Source organism: Puma concolor, chromosome A1, assembly GCF_028749965.1.
Source record: "Puma concolor isolate L17-30 chromosome A1, mPumCon1.1.hap2, whole genome shotgun sequence".
NCBI classification, from domain to species: Eukaryota; Metazoa; Chordata; class Mammalia; order Carnivora; family Felidae; genus Puma; species Puma concolor.
In genome coordinates this window covers 63,384,466-63,410,093 of record NC_141667.1, presented here as the reverse complement: position 1 = coordinate 63,410,093, position 25,628 = coordinate 63,384,466, and the positions used below count along the sequence as shown (strand labels likewise).

At 51.7% G+C, this 25,628-nt stretch overlaps 1 long non-coding RNA gene across 1 annotated transcript; it reads right to left on the bottom strand.

Moving 5' to 3' along the window:
* Positions 1–13,462: 13,462 nt before the first annotated feature.
* On the bottom strand, positions 13,463–20,347 carry LOC147584197 (uncharacterized). Its single transcript, XR_015255233.1, has 2 exons — positions 19,683–20,347; positions 13,463–14,222 (listed from the first exon to the last, which is right to left on the bottom strand). It is a non-coding gene; the product is annotated as an uncharacterized LOC147584197 (long non-coding RNA).
* Between the last annotated feature and the right edge of the window lie 5,281 nt (positions 20,348–25,628).

The following is a 25,628-nucleotide window of genomic DNA, read 5'->3' as shown; positions in this document are numbered from 1 at the left end:
GCAGAGGATGGGGGGCTTCCTCTTACACAGTGTGGTACTAAATCTCATGATATTTGGACAGTTGTCTCCTAACAACCCTGGAGATGACATCATTAACATCCAGCTCAACTCTTACAATGAAGTGACGAATTTGGAATTGCCATGTGCAACTCTGAAGAAAAAAAGAAAAAGAATTTTATGGTCCGAAATGTCAATAATGACAAGATTGAGAAATCCTGCTCTGAATCAACCAATAGTCAATGTTTGACTCATGGACTTTAATCTCTCTCTCTCTCTGTATATAGATTTATTTCTTCTTTTTCTGCTTCTCTTTCTTGTTCTTTTTCCTCTTCCTGCCTTCCTCCTTCTCCTCCTTTTTCTTCTTCTGCTTAACTCTTTCAGAATGAGTGGTAGACATCATGACTCTTTGCCCATAAATACTCCAGTGTCCCTCTGCATAAGTACAATACACATTTGATATGGAATGATTATCTTTTTTTTTTTTCAACGTTTTTATTTATTTTTGGGACAGAGAGAGACAGAGCATGAACGGGGGAGGGGCAGAGAGAGAGGGAGACACAGAATCGGAAACAGGCTCCAGGCTCTGAGCCATCAGCCCAGAGCCCGACGCGGGGCTCGAACTCACGGACCGTGAGATCGTGACCTGGCTGAAGTCGGACGCTCAACCGACTGCACCACCCAGGCGCCCCCAGAATGATTATCTTATACACAGTTTATATTCAGATGTTGCCAACTGTCCCAGTCATATCCTTGATTGCATTTCTTTTTCTCACCTGGAATCCAGCCCAGAGTTAGGCCTGTATTCAGTTGTCCTGTCCCCTTTCCCTCTTTTAATCTGGAACAGTTAGTTCTTCAGCTCTCTGTATCTTTCATGACCTTGACATTTCTGCAGAATACAGGCCCATTGTGTCGTAGCACGGCCTTGTCCTTCAGTGTGGGTTTGTCAGGTTGTTTCCTCCTAATCAGATCCAGGTCCTGCATTTTTGGCAGGGATCCTCAACAGCGTTGCTGAGTCCTCAGTGAATCACATCAGGAGGCATGTGATGTCTGATGGTCCTCACTGATCTCTTGGCTGAACTGGTGTCTACCGGATTTCTCCCCTGCAAAGGCTCGCTTTCTCCTTTTGGGATTAACAAGCAATATGGAGCCTGATCTTTGGAGGCTGTGTCTATATCCTGCCCACCCCCAACAAACCACCGCCTGGGCTGATTCTTACCTAAATCCATTTTCACTCTTTTGGAGCCAAATGGTTTTCTCACTCCATTCTTCCTTGATGATTCTGACCTGATGATTCGCCAGCATCCGTTGATGATAAATGAGTTCATTTCTACTATGATGGCTGTCGGTTGGTGATCTTATAAACCCATCATTCCCTCTTCACTTATTAGTTGGCATTCTTCTATAAGGAAGAGTTTTCCCTCCCTGTCCCCGGCTCCTTCCTGTCTTTTTTTTTTCTTTGTTTTATATTCATCCGAGTGAATTCACGGACTCTTTTTTTATTCAATATGTCATCATCCATTGCCGTCCTTGTCCAACGCTCAGTCAGTGCTCAGGTTGTCCCAGAGTTGGCTGCACTGGTGTCTTCAAGCTGGCTCCTGCCCGCTTTTGGTGTCTCTCCATCATTCTTTGGTCATCTCAGTACCTTCTGCCAAAACCTGATGTTCCAGGCTCATCTTGTATCTTTCCTGTTTCAGCCTTGGAACCATCCGTTTCCCCAAATTGCCCTGCTTCCTTTTACTGGGGAATGATATAAAGCCAAGATCTGTGTGCTTTCTGGGCTCATTGTTATCGGGGTGTCTCCGATCCTGGGCCCTCTCAGCAGAAAGAACTAGAAATCCACATTCATTTGTGTTTTGATAAATTTACATGAGCTCATCCTTTTACCTCACACCCAAGCCCACATCTCCCTCATCATCTCCCTTCCATATCTGGATCTCCCCTGCTGAACACCGCGACAGCCTCAACATTAATTAATGCGTTGCTCGTCTGCTCTGTGCTCCAATAACCACAAAATAGCTTCAGACCTGGTGAGCGACAGGTAACCCTATTAAGTAAAGTTCAGGCTGTCCGTCCATTTCAATTGCCTATAGATTGAGGGTAACATGGTCTTTCAGCGGTGTTGAGAGGTCTCTTGGATTCGTTCTTTGTCCCCTCTCCGTAGCATCGTGCTATCACGGGGTTGTGATCTCAATTTGTTATACAGTTAGATTCATTTGCTTTGAGCTTAATTTTAGGTTTTACCTATCCTTATTGATGTCACTTCACACCTGGCTTAATTCCGCTTCGCCTCTGCTTCCTGAGATGTTGGACGACATCGTGAGCTAACAATGCTGGGGTGCTGGTGGTGCTGCTGGGAGCCCTCTGTGCTTCAGGGTTTCCCAAAGCGTGGGCTGCACAGCGCTGGCTCTGGCCGAGAGGACTTTTATACAGACGTGGCATTAAGTAGCAGTAAATCCCGCGGTGAGAAAAGCATTCTTCTTCCGGTTCCCCTTCCTTCTCTGATGACTTCTGGAGGAACATTTCACGCTGCTGTTCCCACGAGATGGAACCCTCAGACACAGCCCGCAGAGGGCAACGATATTTAGGCAGAAGACAACCTTGGTTTCTTTACCTCTTTGTTTCTGAGAGCCCGGCTGTCTGGTTTCTGCGGTAACCCTGCTGCTCTCCAGCGGTGGCCTCGGGCAAGTTACTTAAGGCCTGCGTGCCTCAGTTTCCCCATCTCTATGCTCAAGATATAATGGCACCCCGCCATAGGACACTTACGAGGATGGATGGGTTAATGGGCCCAGTGGAGTGCCTGGCACGTGGTAAGCACCAGCTATATTCATTTAATTTTTAATTTTTTTTATTTTTGACACAGAGAGAGAGAGAGAGAGAGACAGAGCATGAGTGGGGGAGGGGCAGAGAGAGAGGGGGACACAGAATCCGAAGCAGGCTCCAGGCCCTGAGCTTTCAGCACAGAGCCTGACGCGGGGCTCGAACTCACAGACCTCGAGATCGTGACCTGAGGCGAAGTCGGACGCTCAACCAGCTGAGCCACCCGGGTGCCCCCAGCTATGTTCATTTTCATGCCAGCCTTCCATTGATGGGAAGTGATTCGAGCTTTCCATTCAGGATAATGATGCAACATTTCCTTTTAAGATACATTTCGTTCAGTCCGTCGACGAAAAACAAAGATTTCGTTTGAAAACAAGCGGGCTGCAGATTTTGCAAAAAGTAGCAAAGCCCTGTGGTGTGACCTGTGGACCTGTGGTGTCCTTGCCACGGCAGCTTTTCAATAAAGTAATGTGCGTGAAAGAACACTGGAAACGGTCAAGTGCTCTCCTCCCTCTTCCCTCCCTCCCTTCTCTCCGTCCTCCCTCCCTCCTTCTTTTCCTTCCTCCTCCCTTCCTCTTCCTTCCTCCCCCACCTTTACTCCTTCCTCCCTCTCTTTTCTTTCCCTCCTCCCTCACGCCAGCCTTTCCCCCCTACCCCTCCTCCCCCCTCCTTCCCTCTCTCCCTCTTCCCTCCCTCCCTTCTGTCTTCCTTCCTTCCCTCCTCCCTCCCATCCTCCTCCCTCCTCCCTCCCCGTCCTTCCTTTCTCCCTCCCTCCTTCCACAAATAGTAACAAAGACTCCAGCTGGGTGCTGTGCCCGGTCCTGCCGCTCCAGAGGTGAATAAGTCATGAAGCGTCCTCCTGGAATTCGCAGTCTAGTTGGGGAGGCAGACTGGTAACCAGATAATTGTTGCCCTGTGGTAATTGCCCTGACCGTAGATCTCAGCGGAGCATGTCATTGGAGCAGAGGGGAGTGGGATTGCCTCACCCAGCAGAGGTGTGAGCTGGGTCAGAAACAGTTGCTGAAGTCCGAATCTGTCTTGAAGACGCAGGGGAACTATTGGGGTAAAGATTGGGAAGGTGTTTCCCGTAGAAAGCTCCACCTGTGTGAAGTCGTGTGGCCTTAGCAAGCACCTCGGGGTGGTGGGGTGAGGGGTGCAGGGCTTGGGGGTTGAGGCGCAGGGCTGGAGAGGTCCGCAGGGGTCAGTGATAAAGCCAAGACCCGTACTATCGTGGAACCACTAAAAGAGCAAAGCACAGCGGGACTCGGTCGCACTGCATTTGGGGAAGGTCATTTGGGCGCTGGGCCGCCTGCTTGGAGGGGCAGGCCTGGAGTTTGCACTTGAGGACTCTCTCCAGCCTGACCCCCTGGTCCCTGAACCCCCATGCCTCTGCTCCCTCCAGGCGCATTTGGCCCCACTCCCTCCTGAGCCTTTTGTAAGCCCGGCTCCCAGGAAAGAGAGGCCCCATCCGGCATGGTAAGCAAAGACTGGGTCACCCTGATCCAGTACCCTAACCCAGTTCTGCCATTCTCTGTCTGGACAGTCTTGAACGAGTTACTTCCCCTCCAGAAGTCAGTTTCTCCATCGGCACCATGGGCAGAATCCCACCTGCCTCAAGGGCCACAGTGACGCTCCGCCTTGGACCCACAAGCGAGAGTCCTTCATGGCGAGTGAGGGGCCGTGTGCGAGTGTGGTGTGGGTATTTGCACCCAGTGTCTCCCACTCCCGTCGTGCCTGGCTGACTCAGGGCCTTGACTCAGGCCTTTGTTGCTCTGCTCTCAGCTCAAAGCACTCCACCTGCTCCTGTCCTTTCCAGCAGATGCTCTGGGTCACGTCTCTGGGTTCACTCACCAATGCTCTGTGCACACAGGAGGTTGTCAGCCCGCGCTGATAGCCTATCCTTGGCACTGACCCCTGCCCCTACCCTGGAAGGCCCCTAGCGGAGGACCCTTTGACCCAAGTCACTGCTGCCATCTATGCTCTGACCACCTTCCTGTGAGTCGGGGGGACAGCAGAGGCTCAGGTCAAACAGCCTTTCTCCCGTCCACCACGGTCGCGGAGCCCCTTCTCTGTGCCAGGCTCAGAGCTAAGCTCTGGGTCGAGAGGGATGGAAGAAACGGGTCACGCCTGCTCTCGTGCCTGGTGAGTTTGTTCACTCACGGTGTGTGTTCACATGAGCATGTGAGTGTGAGGCGGTGTAGGGTTCAGAACTTGGGGGGTGGAGGCATGAAGCTGGAGAGGCCTGTAAAGTTCAGGGTACAACTCGGTGGGGAGATGACCATACCCAGGCAAACAAGATCATGTCTGTCGGAGTATCAGGGAGGCAGGAAACAGGGCCCTCCAGGGAAAGATGGGAGGCTTTGTTGGAGCCCTAGCGGTGGAGGAGAGTGAGGCTCCGGGGGGCGTGTGGACCGGACTTGCTGACGGCTGGGACCCAGCAATCCTGATGAGCTGTCGCCGGAGAACTTGGCTGGCCCTCCAGGCGGCTCTGAGACTTCCGAGCCCAGGGAACCATCTGCGCCAGTGTGGAGACCTGGGTTCCAGTCTTGGGTCTGCCCCTCCCTGACGGCGTGGCCTTGGGCGAATCACCTTGGCTCCTGGACTCTCATTTCATTATCTCCAGAAGGGGAATCGTAACCGTACTGTCCTCTTGAGTGATGATGACAAATGCACATAAAATAACATCAAAGAACTCAGCAGGGTGCTGGCACCAGGAGGTGCTAAATAAATGTTAATTTTCACTGGCCATACTCTCTTCCTTCTCACCAGTGACCCTCAAGATTTCCAGGAACCCTGAAGACCCTGCTTGGGCTGTGGCTCCTTCTACAGTCTCCCCATCAGTAAAATGGGGTAATAACAGAACTTGGTACATAGTGAGTGTGCTCGCTCAGTGTTAGTGGCAGCTGGGATTGTCAGATGTCCCTTTCGCCTGTACCTGGCAGACCCCCTTCAGATTCTGGCCACTGAATCTGCCCCTGACCCCACTGGCACCTCTTGCCTCCTCCCTGTGACACCGTGGACTTTTATGCCTCAGGGCCTTTGCTCCAGCTGCTCCCTCTGCCTGGTTCACCCTTCCCTCTAGTTGACTCCCTTCTGCCCTCCTTACTCCCTGTCCTTAGGCACTCTGTCACATCACTCTTGTATTGTCTCCAGATACTTGTCAGGATCTGAAAGGATCTTTCTTCTTCTATTTATCTGTTTATTATCTGCCCTTCTTAGTTTGGAAGTTCTAGAAGGCATAGCCTATATCCTGTCTCCTGCTCTGATCCCAGCTCATAGTACAAGCCCAACACCCAGTAGGCACACAGGGCGTATTTGCTGGGAGAAGGAAGGAAGAAAGGAAGAGAAGGAGGAAGGAAGGAAAGAGATGAAGGAGAGGAAGAGGGCAGTAGAGCCTGTGGAAGGAGACAAGGAGGAGTGGCTGGGGGTGGGGAGCCCCACACCCTCTCCACGCAGTCCTTTTTCAGGTTTCTGTGGTGACTTTCACCTGAGCTTGCTTGCTTGCTTGCTTTCACATTTGTATTTTGTTGTGGTAAGAACACTTAAGGTGAGATCTATCTTCTTGACAGGTGCTTAAGTGTATGATACAGTGTTGTTAACCATAGGCAGATCTCTAGAACTTACTCATCTCGTGCAACTGAAACTGTATACCTGTTGAAGGATAATTGCCCTTCCCCCTCCCCCCTGCCCCTGGCGCCCACCATTCTTCTCTGCTTCTACGAGTTCGACGCTTCATGTGGTAACCGGAATCATGCAGTATCTGTCCTTCTGTGACTGACTTGTTTCCCTCAGCACAATGTCCTCAGGGTTCATCCATGTTGTTGCATATGGTAGGGTTTCCTTTTTTTAGTTAGTGTTGTTATTGTTATTATTATTTATTATTGTATTTATTTATTTTGTTATTATTATTTTAGAGAAAGAGTGTGTGCACATGCGCACATGTGCAAGCAGGGGAGAGGGGCAGAGGGAGAGAGAGAATCTTAAGCAGGCTCCATGCTCAGGGCAGAACCCGATGCCAGGCTCAATCCCATGACCCTGGGATCATGATCTGAGCCGACATCAAGACTCAGAAGCTCAACCTACTGAGCCACCCCGGCGCCCCAGGATTTCCTTTTTTAAAGGCTGATAATATTCGATTGTATGTCTATACCACATTTTCTTTACCCATTCATCTGTCCGTGAACACTTAGGTTGTCTCCACATCTTGGCTATTGTGACTAATGTTGCACTGAACATCAAACCAAAGCTTCTGCACAGCAAAGGAAACAGTAAACAGTGAAAAGGCGACCCATGGAATGGGAGGAACTATTTACAAGCCATATGTCAAGTAAGGGATATATATCCGGAATATTAAAAGAACTCCTGCAACTCAATAGCAAAAAACCAAATAACCCGATTAAAAAATGGACTAAGGACTTGAACAGGTATCTCTCCAAAGAAAATACCCAAATGGCCAACACGTATATGAGAAGATGCTCAACGTCACTAGTCATCAGGAAAATGCAAATCAAAACCTCACTACTGTTAGGATGGCTATTGTTAAAAAAAAACAAAGACAACAAGCGGTCGGTGAGGATGCTGAGAATTCAGACCCTTGCACACTGTTGGTGGGAATGCAAAATGGTGCAGCCACTACGGAAAACACAATATGGACGTTCTTTAAAACATTAAAAATCAATTCACCATATAATCCAGTGATCCCACTTCTGCATATATGTACCCAAATGAATTGAAACCAAGCTCTCTTTTGAAGTGGTCAGTACTCTCCTTCCCCAGGTGTCTATTGGCCAGAGGTCACTGTCCTTCCCCCCAACAATTGCCTGGGTACCTTGTTGGGGTGCTCAGGAAACATCTGCTGACAGGATTAACAAGCCCAGAAATTTCTAAGTGTGGTTTATCTTCAGCTAGTGAAGATTTCCTTGAACAAGGGGCCTCTGCCGCCACCTACTGGGCATCTGGGAGAAAGGGCTCCTATATTCACCCAAGGAGCCCCTCTGGATATCTGGTCATTTATAAATAAATGCCAAGAACAAGAGCCAATAGCAACAGCCATGATTACTGTAGGTCAGACATTGCACTAGGTGCTTTAAAGACATGATGTCTTAATCTCCAACAACCTTGATATGTGGCTGGGGTTATCTCCATGTGACACAGAGAGATGAGGAAACACTCAGAAAGGAAGAATGGTCAAGGTCACACAGCTAGTGAATGGCCAAGTCTGGAGTCTCTCTGGCCCCAAAGGGGAGCTGAGAAGTATCCTGGGGAAAGGCAGAGAGGGAATGAGAGGGCGGGCAGGAAAGATGGGAGAATGGAGAGGAGAGCCATAGAAGGCTCTAGAAACTACACCCGGTGCCCTTCCCAAGAAGGTTCACTCACAGTCACTCTATGTCACGGCACCCATGCTGTGACCCCCTCGGGACATCCTCCCAACTACCTTGAGCCCTGATGCTGGGAAGCCTCCTTTCAGCCACCTCCAGAAATGCTTAGTGCCTCTGTCTGCTTCTGGGCCTCCTCTATACCTGGCTACCTCCCCAGCCAGGGAAGGTTAACTAAAGGAGCCCACTGATCAGGGGCAGGCTCATCTCGAACTGTATATCTGATGAATGAGCGATGCTCCGAAATGCGCATTTTTATCCCCACCTTACGGATGAGGGAACTGAGGCTTGGAAGGGGGGAGGCGATTTGCCCAGGGCCACACGGTTATGTTGGGGTAGGACCCTGACAGTAGTTCCCTGAGTTGCCTCCCAGAGGCATCCATCAGAGAAAGCTCTGGGTGGCTGGACCCCCTCAGGGCTCGCTTATGCCCCCGGCTCCCACTTGGGATCAAAGGCAGCACCGCAGGAAGCCCTTCCCATCCCTGACTTCCCCAGAACTGGGACAGGCTTTGACGTCAACACGTCCACATTCCTGCCCTCCAGTCCCAGGGCGGGGGCACTGATTTCCTCCCTCCAGCCTTGGCATCACAAACAGGAAGCCGGGTCATGTGGGTGGGTTGGGGTGGGACAGCAGCAGGAGGGGGGAGGGTGCCCTGTCCAGGCATCAGCTCCTAGCCAGCACCTACCTGGCTGGGCTCCTGGGGAGGGCCAGGAGCTGGTGCTATAATGTGTCCCCAGGGTCACACTGTTCCCAAGGCACTTACAGAGGGCTCTCCGTGACTCCATCCCTGCTGGCCTCCACTTAGCTACTGCTCTGGCATTGACTGACTGAGCTCACTGTAATGGTCATCTCAGGTTGAGTACTTCATGTGAGTTCTCTCATTTAATTCTGGTAAACAATCCTCTATCGTCCTCTGACAGATGAAGAAACTGAGGACTGGCCGGTGACAGCCGATGCCCAAAGTGCCACAGCAGTGGGGAGTGGGCAGGGTGGGGACCGGACCCCAGAGTGTCTGGCCCAGAGCGAGCACAAACAGCCCCATGAACCCAGCCCCTGCCACTGCAGTATTGGGAAAATGCAAATCTGCCTGTGTTCCCCCTGGGCTAACCCCTCTGCCATCTGACTGTGTTCTGAGGATGGCATTCCATGCCCCCTATCTCCTGTTGCCCTCACCTTCCCAGTCAGATTTCCTGCTTTAAATGTATTGAGCCACTGCTGATTCTGGAAAACATCTCTTTTTTTTTTTCATAATGACCATCTTTTATAGAGGAGGGATCTGATGGTCAAAGAGGGGATGGAATTTGTATCAGGTCCATAAAACCAATGGAGGGGGGCCGAGTCAGACTCACTTAGGTGTGGCTCATCCAACGCCTTCCATGCCCACGTTTCTCAAACGTTAGGAGGCTTGGTCAGATGACAGCTTCCTGGGCCCAACCTGGGAGATGTAGGGAGGGGCCCAGGAACCTGCATTGCCAGTGATCTCCACCCCCACCCCCACCCTGTGAGTTTGAGTACCTCTGCTTCCCAACACTCTGTGGCCACCAGGGCTGCCTGATGGACTCAGTTGTCACAGAAGCTGTAAGACTTCACCTTGGGAGGCTCTTCCAGCCCGTGGGCCCTGCCCACCCAGGGATCTTATCAGTCAGAGACCACCTTTCCCAAGGAACAGCCTGACTTCTCAATCCCCTTCTCCCGCAGGGCCCCGCAGGGACGACTCCATGCTTCCCTCCTCTTTGTCTCACCTTCCCAAGGGGCAGGTGCATTTCACATACCTGAGGAAGGGCTCGATACCCTATAGGATGCCCTGGAGGGTGGTAGACACGGAAGGCCCTGCCCTGAATCTCTGGTTTGGGGGGGGGGGCGGTGTCTCAGGTTCTTCTGCTGCTGCTTCAGGACCACGCCTGGAGAACCACTGGTGTAGAGGATGTGAGATGCAGGGGTGGCTAGCCAGCAGGCAGGGGGTGGGTGGTGGCGGGGGGGAGGTCACCATTTTCTACCAGGTACAGTTGTGCCTCAGTTTCCTCATCGACCAACGTGGAGAACAAGAATACCTACTTCTCCGAGTGGTGCTGAGGTTTGAAAGGCACATGAGAGTAAGGGGCTAACTGGTATTTGTGTTTTCTTCCCACTCAGAAGTCTTTTTCCAGGCAGATTCCTTCCACAAATGTTTCTGGGCATCTGTTTCTCCCCCTGAGGCTCTCCGGCTCTGGTTCCCACAGGAGCAGGGAGGATTTTTGCCATCACTCTGATTTCTGCGGGACTTAAAGCATTAGCTCCGTGGGGCAGGTGCTGCTGGTTCAACAACCCTATTTGACAGAGGGGGACACAAGCGGCTGAGCCTCCTCTGTGCATATAGCTGGGAAATGGCAGGGGAGGGAATCACACTGGGTCTCAAACTCGAGTTGCCTGCGGTGCTTCTCGGGGAGATCACCACGCCCACCCTAAAGGAGGAGACCCCAGGCACCCAGCTCCATTCCCCCCCCCCCCCCCCCCCCCCCCCCCGCCCCCTGGACCCCATGGGTCTTAGGGCAGACTTGTCTGCAGGGCCATTTCTCAGGTTATGGCGCCCTCTAGTGGTCCGCGTGCAAAGACGAGGAAGGCCTAGAAAGGAGAGGCTTGAACAGGAATTAACTAAGAGAAGGGGGTAGGGCTGGAGGTGGGCATCTGGTGGAGTTTTAGGCGGAAGGCAGGGTGTATGCAAAGGTCTTGAGTTGGGAAGCAAGCCTGGTGCGTGAGCTGGCTGGATCTGGGCTGAGTGGGGCAGATGGGAGGGGGACAGTGATGGGAGACTCTGGAGGGGGCAGGCCCAACCTCACAGGACCTCCTGGGTCTCAGTGGGCAATTTGCTCGTTTCCTCCAGTGCATCAGGTGTCAGGGTTAAGGTGTGGGCTCTGGCCACAGGCCTATGTGGATTTGAATCCTGTCTCTGTGTTATGCCAGCTGTGTGGCCTCTGGCAAGTTGCTGAAGCCCTTTGTGTCTCAGTTTCCTTCCTTGGATGATTGGGATCTTAACGAGCTGCCCCCGTGGGGCCCCCGTGAGGAGTGAGTCTGCACAGGTAACACAAGGGGAACAGTGCAGGGCCCTTGGGCGTGCCTGTGAGTGCTGGCGGATACTATGTTGCTGTTCTAGTTCTTGGAGAGTTCTGGGGCAGAATCCCAGTGGCGGAAGGACTGTGGCCTCTGAGGAGGATGGCTTGAAGGAGAGCAAGGAGAACAAGGAGAGCAGGGGCCGGGGGGGGGGGGGGGGGGGGGGCGTTGTAGCCCATCTGAGGAGAGATGACGGGCACAAGGACCAGGGTGCTGGTGGGGAGGAGAGGACACGTTCTGCGTAAAGTGAGGAGGTGAAATCAACGGGGCTTGGTTGATGGATTGGATATGGTGGGGTGGGGGGTGTGAGGGAGAGAGCGGGTCCCCCATGATTCCCGAGACCCAGCCCTGCACCGCTGGGTGGAACTCGAGACCTGGGGGTTGTTATTTGATCAACAGGGATTGAGTAAGTGACTGGTGGGGGGAGAGCTGGAGTATGCAGGAGGTCCGGGGTTCGTTTGCAGCTGCTGGGTGATGGCCCCGAGGAGCTTTCTGGAAGAGGATGGCTGTAAGCACAGCACTCCAGGTGAGAAAGGGATTCTGGATCACCTGCCCCAAGGCCGTCATTGAAGCCAAAGTCGAGGAGGCCATGATGAGGGAGAGGACGCAGATGTGAAGGAGGCCAGGCCTGGTTCTGAGCACCAAGGAGAGCCCACCGGCAATGGCTGGTTAGGGAAGGGTGAGCAGGAGAAGACTCCTGGACCTACCGGCAACTGGCCCAGGAAGGCACATCTCTGTCTGCCAGGCCTGAGCTCCATCCGCCATGTGCACCCTCCCTGTTTCTTTCAAATGCCCCTCCCCTGCTCCCTGTCCTGCACCACGAGGTCATTCCAGGAATGCTTTCTACTCCCTTGCCTCCCCCTCTCTTTCCATACCCGCCCTCTGTGCGGCCCCAACAGCCCACATAGTGAGGGTCTCACCTAATGCCCACACGCTCAGCTCCTCTCATCGCTTCCCATTATCATTTCAGTCATTTTTCTTTTTCTTGAAAAACCATTTTTTTAATGTCTATTTATTTTTGAGAGAGAGAGAGAGAGAGAGAGAGAGAGAGAGAGAGAGAGAGTGTGTGTGTGTGTGTGTGTGTGTGTGTGTGTGTGTGTGTCAAGCGGGGGAGGGGCGGAGAGAGGGAGACACAGAAACTAAGGCAGGCTCCAGACTCTGAGCTGTCAGCTCGGAGTCTGATGCGGGGCTCGAACTCACAAATCGTAAGATTATGACCCCAGCCGAAGTTGGACGCCTAACCGACCGAGCCACCCAGGCGCCCCTTCGGGTTATTTTTCTACCATGCTCGGTGAGTTTTTATTTGGATTTGGTTAGCTTGGAGGTTGTTAGCATTTCTTAAAACTGTGTCTGGAGGTCTTTCATAACCTTCGTAACATTTTTAGCCACTATCTCTTTGAATATTGCTTCCACTTTTCTCAGTATTCTCTCCTTTTTGAGAACAGATCTCACGTATGTGCTGAACTGTGCCCCTCTCTCACAGATTCATAGGGGGAGTCCTAACCCCGAGTACCTCAGAATGGGACTGTGTTTGGAGAGAGAGCCTTTAGAGAAGAAACTAAGGTAACTTGAGGTCCATACATGGAGATTCTGCCTTCCTGGGGCCCCCCAGGCAGGTTCCCAGATAACTCCCAAGCAGAGGCAAGGATGGGGATGGTATACAGTAAGTGCTCAGTAAATGGTTACCGGGCAAGTGGTGAGAGGCAGAGAGGGAGCATTGGGGAGGGGGGCGTGTAACAGTCACCTTGAAAGGTAAAGTTAGATGTGTACTTCAAGAGTTTTTTTTTTTTTTTTTAACGTTTATTTATTATTGAGAGATAGAGAGACACAGAGCGTGAGCAGGGGAGGAACAGAGAGAGGGGGAGACACAGAATCTGAAACAGGCTCCAGGCTCCAGGCTCCGAGCTGTCATCACAGAGCCAGGTGCCGGGCTCAAACTCACAAACCGAGAGATCATGACCTGAGCCCAAGTCAGACGCTTAACCGACTGAGCCACCCGGGCACCCCGAGACGTGTACTTCAAGAGTTTAAGCAAAATAAATTCTAGATGACTCTATTACCCAAATGTTTCTTAAAACCACATAAATGTCCTAAAAAATAACAGGTGGATACTTTAATCTTTGGATTGAAAAGTTATTTTAAAGATTCACACCAAAGGCAAAAAAACAAAGGAAAGGATTGATAGCTTTGGCTAACAAATTATAATTTTTCTCTTTACCTACGAAACATCCAAATAAAATTGAAAGTCAAATCATAAAGTAGGAGAAATACTTTCAACATATCTGGCCAACAAAAGATTGTCATTTTTACTAGCATTCTTACGATGTGGCAATAACTCTTGTTAAAAAATCAGCAAAGGACAAGGAAAAGCAATTCACAATAAGATAGGCAATACTCAAACAATAAAATGTAGTGGTTGCCAATAATAAGAAACGGTAATTGCGACATCAGTGAGATGCCTTATATTGAAAGTATCCCACGGATTGAAGATGAAAAGTAAATCATACCCAGAGTTAGGTTATAGGGAAGTAGATATTCCCACGTTGCCGGGGAAGTTGTAAATTGTTTCAGTGTTTTTGGAGAGCATTTGGCAGCAGAAGTCTAAAGCCTTAGATCTTTGCATATTTTTTGACTTAACTTTCCTCTTTAAGGAATTTCTTCTATAGAAATTGTGAGATGAGCAAAAAGAGCTTCAAGGACTGCATCATAGTGCTGTTAATAACTGGGAAATTTTGCATACAATTAACATGTTTACTAATAAGGGAACGATGGAGGTGCCTGGGTGGCTCAGTCAGTTAAGCTTCCAACTCCTTGATATGCGCTCAGGTCATGATCCTGGGGTCGTGGGATCGAACCCCGCGGTGGGCTCTGTGCTGAGTGTGGAGTCTGCTTGGGATTCTCTCTCTCCCTTCCTCTGCCACTCTTCTTCATTTGTGCTCTCTCTAAAATAAAAAAAAGGGGGGGGGGAAGGTGAATAAATTGTGGATCATCCAATCAATGGAATACTGTTCCATTCTTAGAATTGCTGATAAAAATACATGGTAGCAATTCAGAAAACAGCAATAATTGGCCTAGAAGCCACCACTCAGCTGAGGGAGCCTCAGGGCCACAGGAGCTGAGCAGGGTGACCGCCCATCTCCCTGGCAGACCTTTGGTGATCCCGCCATGCCTCCCAGCCCTCCCTCCCAGCCTTCCGGGCCTTCCTTCTGCTTCCAGACTTTCACTGGGGCCTGTAGCACCAGTAAAACCCCTCAGCTGGCCCGATCCTGCCCACCCCCCTCTTCTCTCTCCTTCCCCCCCTGCCCCCTCTCTGTCGCTCGCACAACACACACTCCCGCCTCCACTCATCCACCCACACACCAACCCTCTCTCGCACACCTCACACTCACCCACCCGCATTCACATACTCAACACTCCCAGAACCTCATGCCCGCAAACACATTCACGCTCACACGCAGGGACACTCAGCTACCCATATATTCACATGCACTCGCACACTAACGTGCACACACACTTTCGTGCCCACACTCAGCACATCCTTACACCACCCATACACACGCACATTACTCCCACCCACATAGTTGCACACTCACACTCACCCCCTCACATATTCACACATGCTCACACTAATGCCCCTTCACATATGCTCCTGCACTCAACGCTGGACACAGGCACTCACGTGCACACTCACGCACCTCCCTGCCCCCCTTGTGTTCTGAGATCAGGGGCTGCTGCTCTGAGCAGTTGCTTCCTCTTCTCCCTGCACTGGAACCGGGCTGCCCCTGAGGACACGCTCATACGTTTCCACACTTCCACCAGGTTCCTGGGGGGCCAGGGATGGGATGGATCTGTAGATTCCCAGCAGGTCCCCCCCTCTCCTTGAGATTCTGTCATCTGGCTACACTGCCGTCTCTCCCACCTCACGGCTGCCATCTGCCACCCCCCTGGATGCCCCCTAATTCACAGAAGACGGGACCTCACGTGGGGGGACTTGGAGGCTCGCGGGAGTGGCTCACCCAGGCCCTGAGCATCACCACCCCCCACCTCCCTTCTCTTCCTCTGCCCCTCGGCCGCCTGACCCCACTGCACTCTAGGGACCCTGTCGTCCTCAGACACTGCTGCCTTGCAATCCTCCCGTGGTTCTCTAGGTTTTCTGTCCAGTTCTGAGAACACAGTTTCCTCCTAGCTGTCTTTTCTCAAGCCTGACTTCTTTCCTCGCAGCTGCTGATCTCAGCTCATTCTTCGTGGAGTAAAAGAGGTCTCTAGGGGCAAAGCGCACATTCCCACCACCAAACCTACCACCTTCCCTCATCGTAGACACCTTCTCACTCCTGCCACACAGCAGATGTCCTTCTCCCCACCACGGCCGCCTTGCCTTTTGGGCTCTGGATCCCCTCTGGCTTTCTCGGGAGCCTTGCTTATTTGATTTTCCCTCCATTCAACATCATCGACGTCTTCCTTTTTAGCTTATCCACCCACAGCATGGTGGGGCAGGGATCCACAAACTGTGACCCATGGGCCAAATCTGGCCTGCCAACCTCCGGAGTGCAGACCACCACCATTTTTGCCCTGGACCCCTGCGGTGGCCGGGCACATCTGCCTGGCCTCTCCCCAGCCCCAGGTCATTGCCCACAGCTTCTCCAAAGATCGACTGAGCTCTTACTGTGTGCCAGGTGCTGGGGATAAAAAGTGAGGAAGATAGACCCGTCTCTGCTTCCGCCCAGCATCCGATGGGGTGAGAGAGAAAGCAAGCCGACAAAAGGTGATAAATGCTCTGAACAACGTGTGCTGAAACAGACATCTGCAGAGTGTGGTCTTGAAGGGTATTTCTAAGTAAGTGACACTTACGCTGAAACCTCGACGTGGCAAGGCCTTGAGGGCCCTGGTGAGGAACTTTGGGCTGGATGGCAGACTCTTTGGAGGATTTTAAGCAGAGGGATTCTATAATTTGGTTAATGTTTCGAGAAAGTCCCTGCAGCTGCTGTGTGGATGATGCAGGAGGTGGGGGGGCGGGGTCAGGAGGAGGTGGGAAGCGCTGATTGGCCAGGCCGGGTGCATAGCTCTCAGCCAAGGGAATGAGACCAGCTGGCGGGATCCACAGGGGTGGGACTGGGTGGGATTTTTTTCCCCCCCGAGGAAAATTGAGGTGCTGTTTCCAAAAGAAGGGGAATGAAGCCTAGACCAGAAAAAATAGTAACTGTCCCAAGTCAGCAACCAGAGTGGAATGGATCAAAGGGAATATCATGGACGTGAAAAGCATAAGGAAGTAAAGGGCCGTTTACACCTGGGACGTGGGGAGGCTCAGTAAAAGTTTATTGAATGAAGAGTTAACAGGTAGAAAACAGGGAGGGCCGTGCACTCTGGAAGGAGAGATCTCTTTTCCCTGCTGCTGATTCAGGTGGAGATGGCAGAAGGCTTAGCAACATTCTATGCGGTTTCTTGAGGGTGATCAACCTTATAAAGGTCCACCAGGTCCAGTCTGAGGGAAGCCAATCTCGGCAGCTATCAGAAATAACTCCCTCTTGGACCCCTTCGCCCTGTCTGACTTCCTCACCCACCGGGTAGTCATGTCTTTAACTGGAGAGACATCTGGGGGTGCCTACGAAGAGGTGGGCACCGCTCTGGGCACCAGGGATACAAGAGTGGATTCGATCCCATCCCTGCCCTTGAGGAGCTAATGGTTCACTGCCTGGCAGTGCAGGGGGGAGGGGTGGGGTCTGCCAGGGAAGGCTTTCTGGGGCAGGTCACGTGGAAACTGTGAGGTTTGAATGGAGAGCAGGCGAATAGGCATGACCCGGGTGCAATGTGTGTGAGTGGATGTGCGTGGAGTGGGGGCGGGGGGACCATTCCAGTGGGGTAGGCAAGCATGTATACAGTGGGCATGAATCCCAATCCGTAAACCCAGGCGAGCATGAAATGAGCTTATTTTCCTCACAACTTCATTTCTGTTTTGAGACCCCATTCCACTGGGGTGCTATCCCTTTCCCCCAAAGTCATGGCCAAGTGGCAGGGGCTGGTATCATGCCAAGATGTGGATGGGGGGTGGGCGTAGGACTCAGGAGCCATCCACACAATGACCCAGACTGGCCCTAGAGCATCTGTTACATGCTGACCGCTTGCACCCCATCTGCTTTTTGCCCTGTGACATCTTTCCAGTGAGTATGGAGGGGAGGGGAGGAGAGGTCCCAGGTAAGGGAGGGAAGTGCCAGGGGCCAGGGAGACTCAGTTAATATTTAAAACCTAAGTAAGAGCCTTCCACTTTTGTAAAGGCGGCTTACTCTGGCTGGGGCACAGCGTGCCCCAAAGTGCAGAGTGGGAGTGATGAGGGTGGGAACTGTAGGGGGACAACAGAGGGGCAGAATTGGGGTGGACCCACATATCCTCTCTCTTTTCTCTATGAAGGAGGGGGTGGCCTGAGCCTGATAGGGTTACTGTTCTCTCTAGCAGAGGTGAGTGGGTTCTTGAAGGCCACCGGGGGGGGGGGGGGGGGATTCACAGTTTCACTCTTCCCAGATCCTGCAGTGAGAGGTCTAGGTGGTTTGGGGCTATTGCATGACTATTATGTTACTATAGAAACCAAGGGTAACAAGTACCAATCACTTTGTTGGGGTCATGGAGTTAACAGAGGCCACATCTCAGCCCCCACCCAGAACACAACTCCCTTTTCCCTTGCAAACCAGTAGAGAATGATAAACAGCCCTTGCAGACTCACTGTCCTGATTTAATCTGATTTAACTGCTTAGCAGTAGTTGGGCAGTTTTGCAATTTATCAGTGTTGCAACTGCCGCTCTGGGGAGGTGCTTAACAGGTGAATCAGGGCTTCGGTGTTTTCTATTTTATGTAAAGGAAGAAGGGAAAATAGCAAGGATTATTTAAAAAGAAATATTCAAAAGCTATCCTCAAGGTGGAGAATATATCCTCTCCAAACCAGCTCCTTGATATACTTTTTTTGTTGTTGTTATTATTAGCCTAGTGAGTCACTGAGGCCAGAATTAAGCTGCCTCAGGGCCTTTGCACCCACTGTTCCAGCTACCTAGAAAACCTTTCTTTTTCTGCTCCACCCAGAGACCATCTACTCCCCCTTCAAGATGCTCCTCAGGAGTTGCCTCCTCCCAGAAACTTCCCTTGATTCTCTCAGTCTAGATCAGGGTGCCCACATTGTCCTGGGTTTACCCTGGCCCCTCTCTTGTAACATCAACATCCATTTCTGCCCCACTCCCTGGTGGCAAGTTTGGTGAAGCAGAGAGCGTGCGGTGTTAAACAAACTTGCTCCCTGGACTGGGCTCTCCATGGCCAACTCTCTAGACGGCCGCCTTGCCTTGTCAGATCTCTTTTCCCACCCTCCAGCCCCTTCCTGCATTAAACAATAATAACGATATTTCCAGGATTCGTATGTTGAAATCCTGATCCCTTAGTGTGACTGCATTTGGAAATGGGGCCTTCGGGGAGATAATTAAGGTTAAATGAGGTCATAAGGGGGAGCTCATCCAGTAGGACGGCCGTCCTCACAAGAAGAAGAGACACCTGAGATCACTCGCTCTGCGTGTGCACGGTGGTAAGGCCATGCCAGGACACGTTGCCAAGGCAGGAAGAGAGTCACCACCCACCCGCCCTGCCAGCACCCTAACTTTGGACTTGCAGCCTCCAGAACTGTGAGAGGATACGTTTCTGTTGTTTAAGCCCCCCAGTCTGTTGTATTGTATGGTGGCCCCAGCAGACTGGGACACAAGTGTATGGGAGTCACCCCCCGATGGCCACAGAGGAAGTTTTAGCAGTACCTCCATTCCTCTTCTATATTTGAGGATTTTTTTCCAATTAAAAAAAATTTATGGTAAAACACGCATTACGTAAAATTTACCATCTTAACCATTTTTGAGTTGTACAGGTTTGTGGCATGAAGTACATCTTCATTGTGCAGCCATCACGACCATCCATCTCCTGAACATTTTTCATCTTCCCAGACAGAAACTCTGTGCCCGTTAAACTCTAACTGCCCCCTCCCTCGGCCCCCGGTAGCTTCCATTCAGCTTTCTCTCTCTATGAATTTGACTGCTCTAGAGACTGTATGTAAGTGGAATCGTATGGTAGTTGTCTTTTGTGACTGGCTTATTTCACTTAGCATAATGTCTTGAGGATTCCTTTTTACTGCATTTCCCCCTACTTGTTTAATTTCAGTGTGGTTTTGTGTAGGGCTTAGACTGGGCCAGTCAGCTCAGTGGCCTGAGATGCGGACCAGAGTTAGGGGCCAGCTAGCACCCTCCTAGGACTGCAGGGTCTGGGGGAGAAACTTGTCAGGGTCCCAGCCCCAGTCCGTCCCCACCAAAGCTTCAGCCCAACCACAGGCTCTGATGTAACCTCAGCCGGGCCCCAGTGTCACCCTAGCTTGTCCTCCTCAAGCTTACCTGGATCCACAAGGCCATTTGCAGGAGTCTGGATTCTCAGGTCATCTGGTGACATCTCAAGGATCTGCTAAAGGTGGGGTGAGGGCAGCAAGCTTAACCAGCGCTTGAACCTTGACGGCCTGTCCGGCAGTTTCTTTCTCCTCAAGTCTTTGCGCCCTCTCCCAAGACCACTAGAGGGCGACAGTGCTCCATCTTCTGCAAAGAAACTGCCAGACCCTCCCAAGGAGGAGCCCAGAGAGCCCTCTTCTCTGGACCTGGGGACTTGGGCCTTAAGGTGAGAATAGGGAAAAGTTAGTTCCAACGGAATAGGGCCCTCACAAGATCATCCTGCTTCCTGACCCTCTGCCCCGGCAACTCCACTGCCCTGTGCCCTATCTGGGGCTCCGGAGTAAGCCTGCCTAGGGGTCACTAGCCAGCAGAGTCCTGGGAACCTCTTGGGGGAAAAGAGGTTGGTTGTAGCAGAAGGAAAATGTCTCCTGGGGACCTCTGCCCAGGGCCCTGGTCTGCTTTTCCAGCACAACTGCCCTGAATCCTCTGTGTTGGGGCAGCTCCCTTCTGCAGAGTGTGCTTGGGCCGGTCTCTGCTGGCCGACTGCTATCCACCCCCCAAGGCCCAGTTCTCGTGTGACCTCCTCAGGGGAGCCTTGTTCAGTAGCCTGGCCTCTGTTAAGAACAACTCCAACTGAACCCCTCCCAGGGTGGAAAGAAAGACTTGGCCAGGAGGGATGGCCCTGGAGTCAAATCTAGATAGCCCTGGGACTACCTGGGACCATCTCTCAGAGAGGGCAGAAACTGAAGGAAGATTAGAATTGCTCAGAATAATGGAGAGGGTTCTTTTTTGTTTGTTTGTTTTTTTGAAGGTTGGGGGTGGGGGGAGGTGGTGCCAGAAAAGGGAGAAGAGCGTTAGCTAGCAAGGGAGACGGGGGTGGATGGGGAAGGCCAGAGACATCGCACCGGTAAATTTCTTACATTTCTGTCCTGGGGTGGCAAGGGGCATCCTGTATTCCCCACCCCCTTCCTCCAATCCTCCCTCGTGGGGCAGATCTCCCTGGGGGGTATGGAGGTGGGCATGGTCAGTGCTGAGGCTATGAGCGTGGCCAGGCTGCAGGCAGCTCCCCACTCAGCTTAGCTAGGGCAAGGCCTGGCCCTTCCCACGCCCCTCCTGGAATGTAGGGCTGCTCCTGGGAGTTGAGCAAAAGTGTGACTTTCCCTCTGGAGTCCGAGGTCAGTCAGCCTCCCAGGCCTGGGCCAGCATTCTTGATGGGGAGCCAAAACAAGCAAGGGGCGAGGGGCCGGGGCAAGCTCAGGGGCCTGGCAAGCCCCCCACCATCTGATTGTCCCTTGCTTTCATTCCTTGTGGGAAGGAGGTGTGCTAACGCCAGAAATTGCACCCCGGGGGCGGGGGATATAAATACCGCAGTTCTACTATTTGGTAGACCCTGTGCTGGTCACCTGTAGATGCTGCTGACAGTGTCGCGGGGCCAACTCCTGAGGCAGTACAGGACCTGAAGGAACACCCAGCCGGGGTGGGGGCGGGTAATGGGATGAGGAAGCGAAATGGCCTCTAACACTGGTAACAACAATAACCACCATTACTGAGCACCCCCTGAGTGCCAGTCACTTTCTGACTCAGTTGGTTCATCTTGACAAGCCACGAGGGGGCTGAGATCCTCTCAACTCAGAGATCCAGAAACTGAGGCTTAGACAGGGTCAGTGACTTGCTCGTGATCCCACGGGAGAGGCAGGCCTGGACCCCAGGCTCGCCTGTCTTCTGTGCTGTACCTCATCCCCTCACCTCCACCCCACCTCCCTGTTAGGCACCAACACACTGGAAACAGCTGCTCCAAGCTGGGATGCCAGGATGCTGCCTCCCCGGGCGAAGGTCCCCAGGGGACATTTTCTTTCTGCCACAATCAGCCGCTCTTCCTCCCTCTGCGGGCTTGAGGGGATAGTCCTGCAGGCCCCACCTAGAGGCAGGGAAGTGAGACCTACGGGAGGTAGCTCCTCATTGCACAACTCCAGGGGCCACATCCACACAAGCTTTGGGATGAACAGCACCTCTGGAGGCCCCTTGGGGAGGCCAAGTGGCCTTACTTGTTGGGGCAGAGTGTGGACATGAACTCAGGCCTGTCCTGCGGGCTCCGAAGCAGGCCCTTTGGATTCCTCAGAGGATGGCTAAAGCCTTTCCCCTGGCAGCTGGGAAGAGGCAGGAGAGGGCAGTCTGAGGCTCTCTACCCAGGAAGAAAGGTTTACACCTGGGCAGGCCCCAGCCAGGAGGGGAGAGGGCTGAGGACAGAAGACTAGGCTGCCCCAGGCACTTTGTATTGATGTAGCGGCCCCTGGGCTTCTGGAAGCTTCCCCTGGGTGCATTTAACAGCCAAGGTCGGGGCTCTGTTCCTATTGTGGATGCCTGGAATAGTCATGTTTTCCATGTCCTTGTGTGGGAGCCAAAACCAGCTTCCAAGAGCCAGGAGAATTGAGCCTGAAGGGAGAGGGGAAGATTCCCTGGCCCTGGAGTTAGACTAATGGTCATTATGTAAGTCCAGGACCCTGATGGGCGGCTTTCTCTCTTTGTCCTTCTAGACGCAGAGCCTGATTCCCTCCCCCCTCTCCCAACCTTTCATCTCTTTTCTCCTCCCCCTCCTCTTACTCCTTCCCCCCACAGCCTCCTTCGGACAATTTACCCACAAACCGTGATGCTGTGGAAAGCGTCAGACCTGGTCAAATTCTGACTCCACAGCTCACACCTGTGTGATTCGGGGCAGGTCACTGCCCTCTCTGAGCCTCTTTCCCCTTGTCTGTAAAATGGGACTATAATATCTACCTCACGGGCGGTTTGTGGGATCAACGAAATCACAGTGCCTATGTTCCGGGACCCTTTGTCCCTGGAAACCGCTGGGTCTCGATCCTGGGAACTAAGAACAAAAAGAAAGAGACGAAATCCTTTTGTCTTTGAGAGGCCATATGGAATGGCATGAAGTTGCCTAATCTGAAGTCTTGGTTTCCCCTCCTACAAGATGGAAGTAATGATACTTCGAAGAGCTGTCGTGAGGATTCAGAGATGTAATGGAAGTCCTCACCACATAGTATGTGCTCATCAGATGATATTATCCCTGTGGAGGATTGCTTGTCCGCAGGAACCCAGGGAAAGGGGGAAAGAAAAGTCTCCGTACAGAACTCCTCTGAGGCTGGCTGTGCTTCAGGCAGCAGGATGGCAACGGTCAGGTAGTGGTGAGGGTCAGGGCACAGGCTTCGTACATTGAAACCTTAGAGAAATATGATGTGCCAGGAAGCATGACCCAGGCATCAGTGAAAGCCTGAACAGCCAGGAGAAAGAAGGATGTTTAAATTATATCCCTGAATGATCTACAGCCTTTATGTCTTGAATTTGATCTGTCCTGGCAGCCTCAGAACCACACGGGTCTGAGCACTCTGAGTGTTCCCCTCTGGATTGGTTGGTCTTTGAGGGCAAGGGTCATGTCATACTTGGTTCTGTGTCAAGCGTGCGTATGTGACAGAAAGTGATTTAGGGGTTGGGCTTTTGATTCAAGGGGTCAAAAGAAAGACACCCTGGGACTTTTCCTGAAAGGTTTTTAAAGGGTCACTAAGCTGGTATGATATGAGTGAGGAGCCACTGGAGACCATCTTGGTTCACAAAGGGAGAGCCTGCCTGAGAGTGGTGTCAACTCAGAGGAAAGCAGAACTGAGACAGAGGCAGATGCCTGATGATATCATGTGGACACCTAGATCCAGCCATTGCTGAAGCCAGGAGTTGACCTGTTTAGTTGTGTGAATTGTTTCTTAAGATGCCTTTTTTAAAAAATTAAAAAAAAATGTTTATTTATTTTTGAGAGAGACAGAGACAGGATACGAGTGGGTTAGGGGCAGAGAGAGAGAGGGAGACACAGAATCTGAAGCAGGCTCCAGGTTCCGAGCTGTCAGCACAGAGCCTGACGTGGGGCTCGAACTCACGAGCTGTGAGATCGTGATCTGAGCCCAAGCCGGACGCTCAACCGACTCAGCCACCCAGGCGCCCCAAGATGTCCTTCTTGAGTTGAGTTTCAGTCTCTTACAACCCAAAGTCTAGATTAGTATGGCCTTTCCCCCCCCTTTATTAAAAAGAAATCTTGACGGCACCTATGAAAATGTCCCCTGGCCTAGTAGAAATGGGTGAGATCTTTCAGAGGCACATTTTGCCTTAGCTCTGGAATGGGCCCACCTAGGGTCCAATCCTTCTTTCACCTTGGAGGGACCCTGGTTCCCTCACCAATAAAATGAGAGGAGACCGACATTGTTGTGAAGATTCATTGAGAGAAGTACGAACATCCTGGTTTCTTCTGCTTCAGAAATGCAACTTAATTTCTCTTACCCCATTGCTCCCCAAACTCAGTGTCACCAACCCAGGCTGTTTTGGCAAGCCGGGAAAAGCAGGTCTGGGCAGCTCCACCTTCTCCCTCCCCCTCCACCCCCCCCCCCCCCACATGCCCTAATCCTGATATCACTGCAAGGCTCCACCTCCAGAAATCTGGGCCCTGCAGCCCCGCCTGGAGGAAGCCCAACCAAACTGGTCAGCCTGGCCTGGCCTCCACTGGAAGCTTGCAGGCCTTTATCTCCACTGTGACTAAATTTGGATCTCAAACTCCAGACAATCAGCCTGGGAATTCCTGAAGAATTCCAGCAAGGGCTAGCTGTTTTCATCGGTTTTTTGCAGAGAAGGGAGATAATTTTTCCGGGTAACAAGTTTAAATGAAAAGTCATAATTCGTCGTTAGAGAAAATTTAGAAAACGCGGTGGGGGAAAGTCAAATAATACCACTGTCCAGACACAGCCCCCCTGGAGATTTTGCTTCTTTCCTGTTGGTCATTCCAATGCAGTCAGGTTTGGGGGCTGTTGGTTCTTGTTTTTGATTCCATGAGATCAGAGTGTATGCACAACTTTATATCTTGATTTTCCCACCATATTTTGACATAACACGTTCCCGTGTTATAAACTCCTTGCCGAGTGCCAGTTGCTGTGCCTAGCATATCACCAGCGTGATCTCAATAACTTACACCCATCCTCAAATCAGCTCTTCTTATTCTTGCTTTGCAGATAATAAAACTGAGGCACAGAGACCTTAAGTGTCTTGCCCAATGTCATGGTGAGGACGAGGCTGTCTAGCTTCACATGTATACTAGTAACTGGATCCACATGTATATCATGGTTCATTCAACGTTTCTCAGAGAAAAGGTGGGTTGTTCCTGTCTGCCCCACACTCAGTCCTCGCTGTGCAAATTTCCCACGGAGACTGCGATTCCCAATTCAGTTCTAGGGTAGCAGCTAGGGAGTTGAGCGCATGTCCTAGGTGGCCAATCAGACCGCTGTATTTCCCTGGCCTCTGTGATTGGCTCAGGAAGGGACATGTGATCCAGGTGGGCCCACGCAGGGGAGGCTATGGATTGCGTCTGAGCTGTGGCTAGCTGCGTCGAGAGCCTGCCTGAGAGTGGCTCTGGAGGGCAGAGCGAGAAGGGGGAGAGACCTGCTCCGGCGTTTTAGATTCTGGATCCAGTTGTACCTGAAGTGGGTTCTTGGGTTCATGATACTGGACTTTTGAGTTAGGTGAGCTTTTTAATCCCTTTAAACCAGTTCGAGTTTGGGTTCTGTCACTTGCAACCAAGAGTTCTGGCGAGTTCACTCTGGCTGTTGGAAGTTAGGGTGGCTTATGTAATTTTTTATCATTATGAATACTGCTGCAATGAATATCTTTACATACAGAGCTTATCCTTGATTAGAATTCTTTCCTTGTGATATTTTCACAAAATTAGGTGGCAAAAGGATCAAACATTTTCAGGACTCTATGGGCATTGTGCAAGATGTTTCCTCAAGGTTGGCAATGCTTTGTATCCCTCACCTTCACTCCCCAACGGTATGTGCAGTTGTGATTTTTAAAATTGAGTACTGAAGAAAC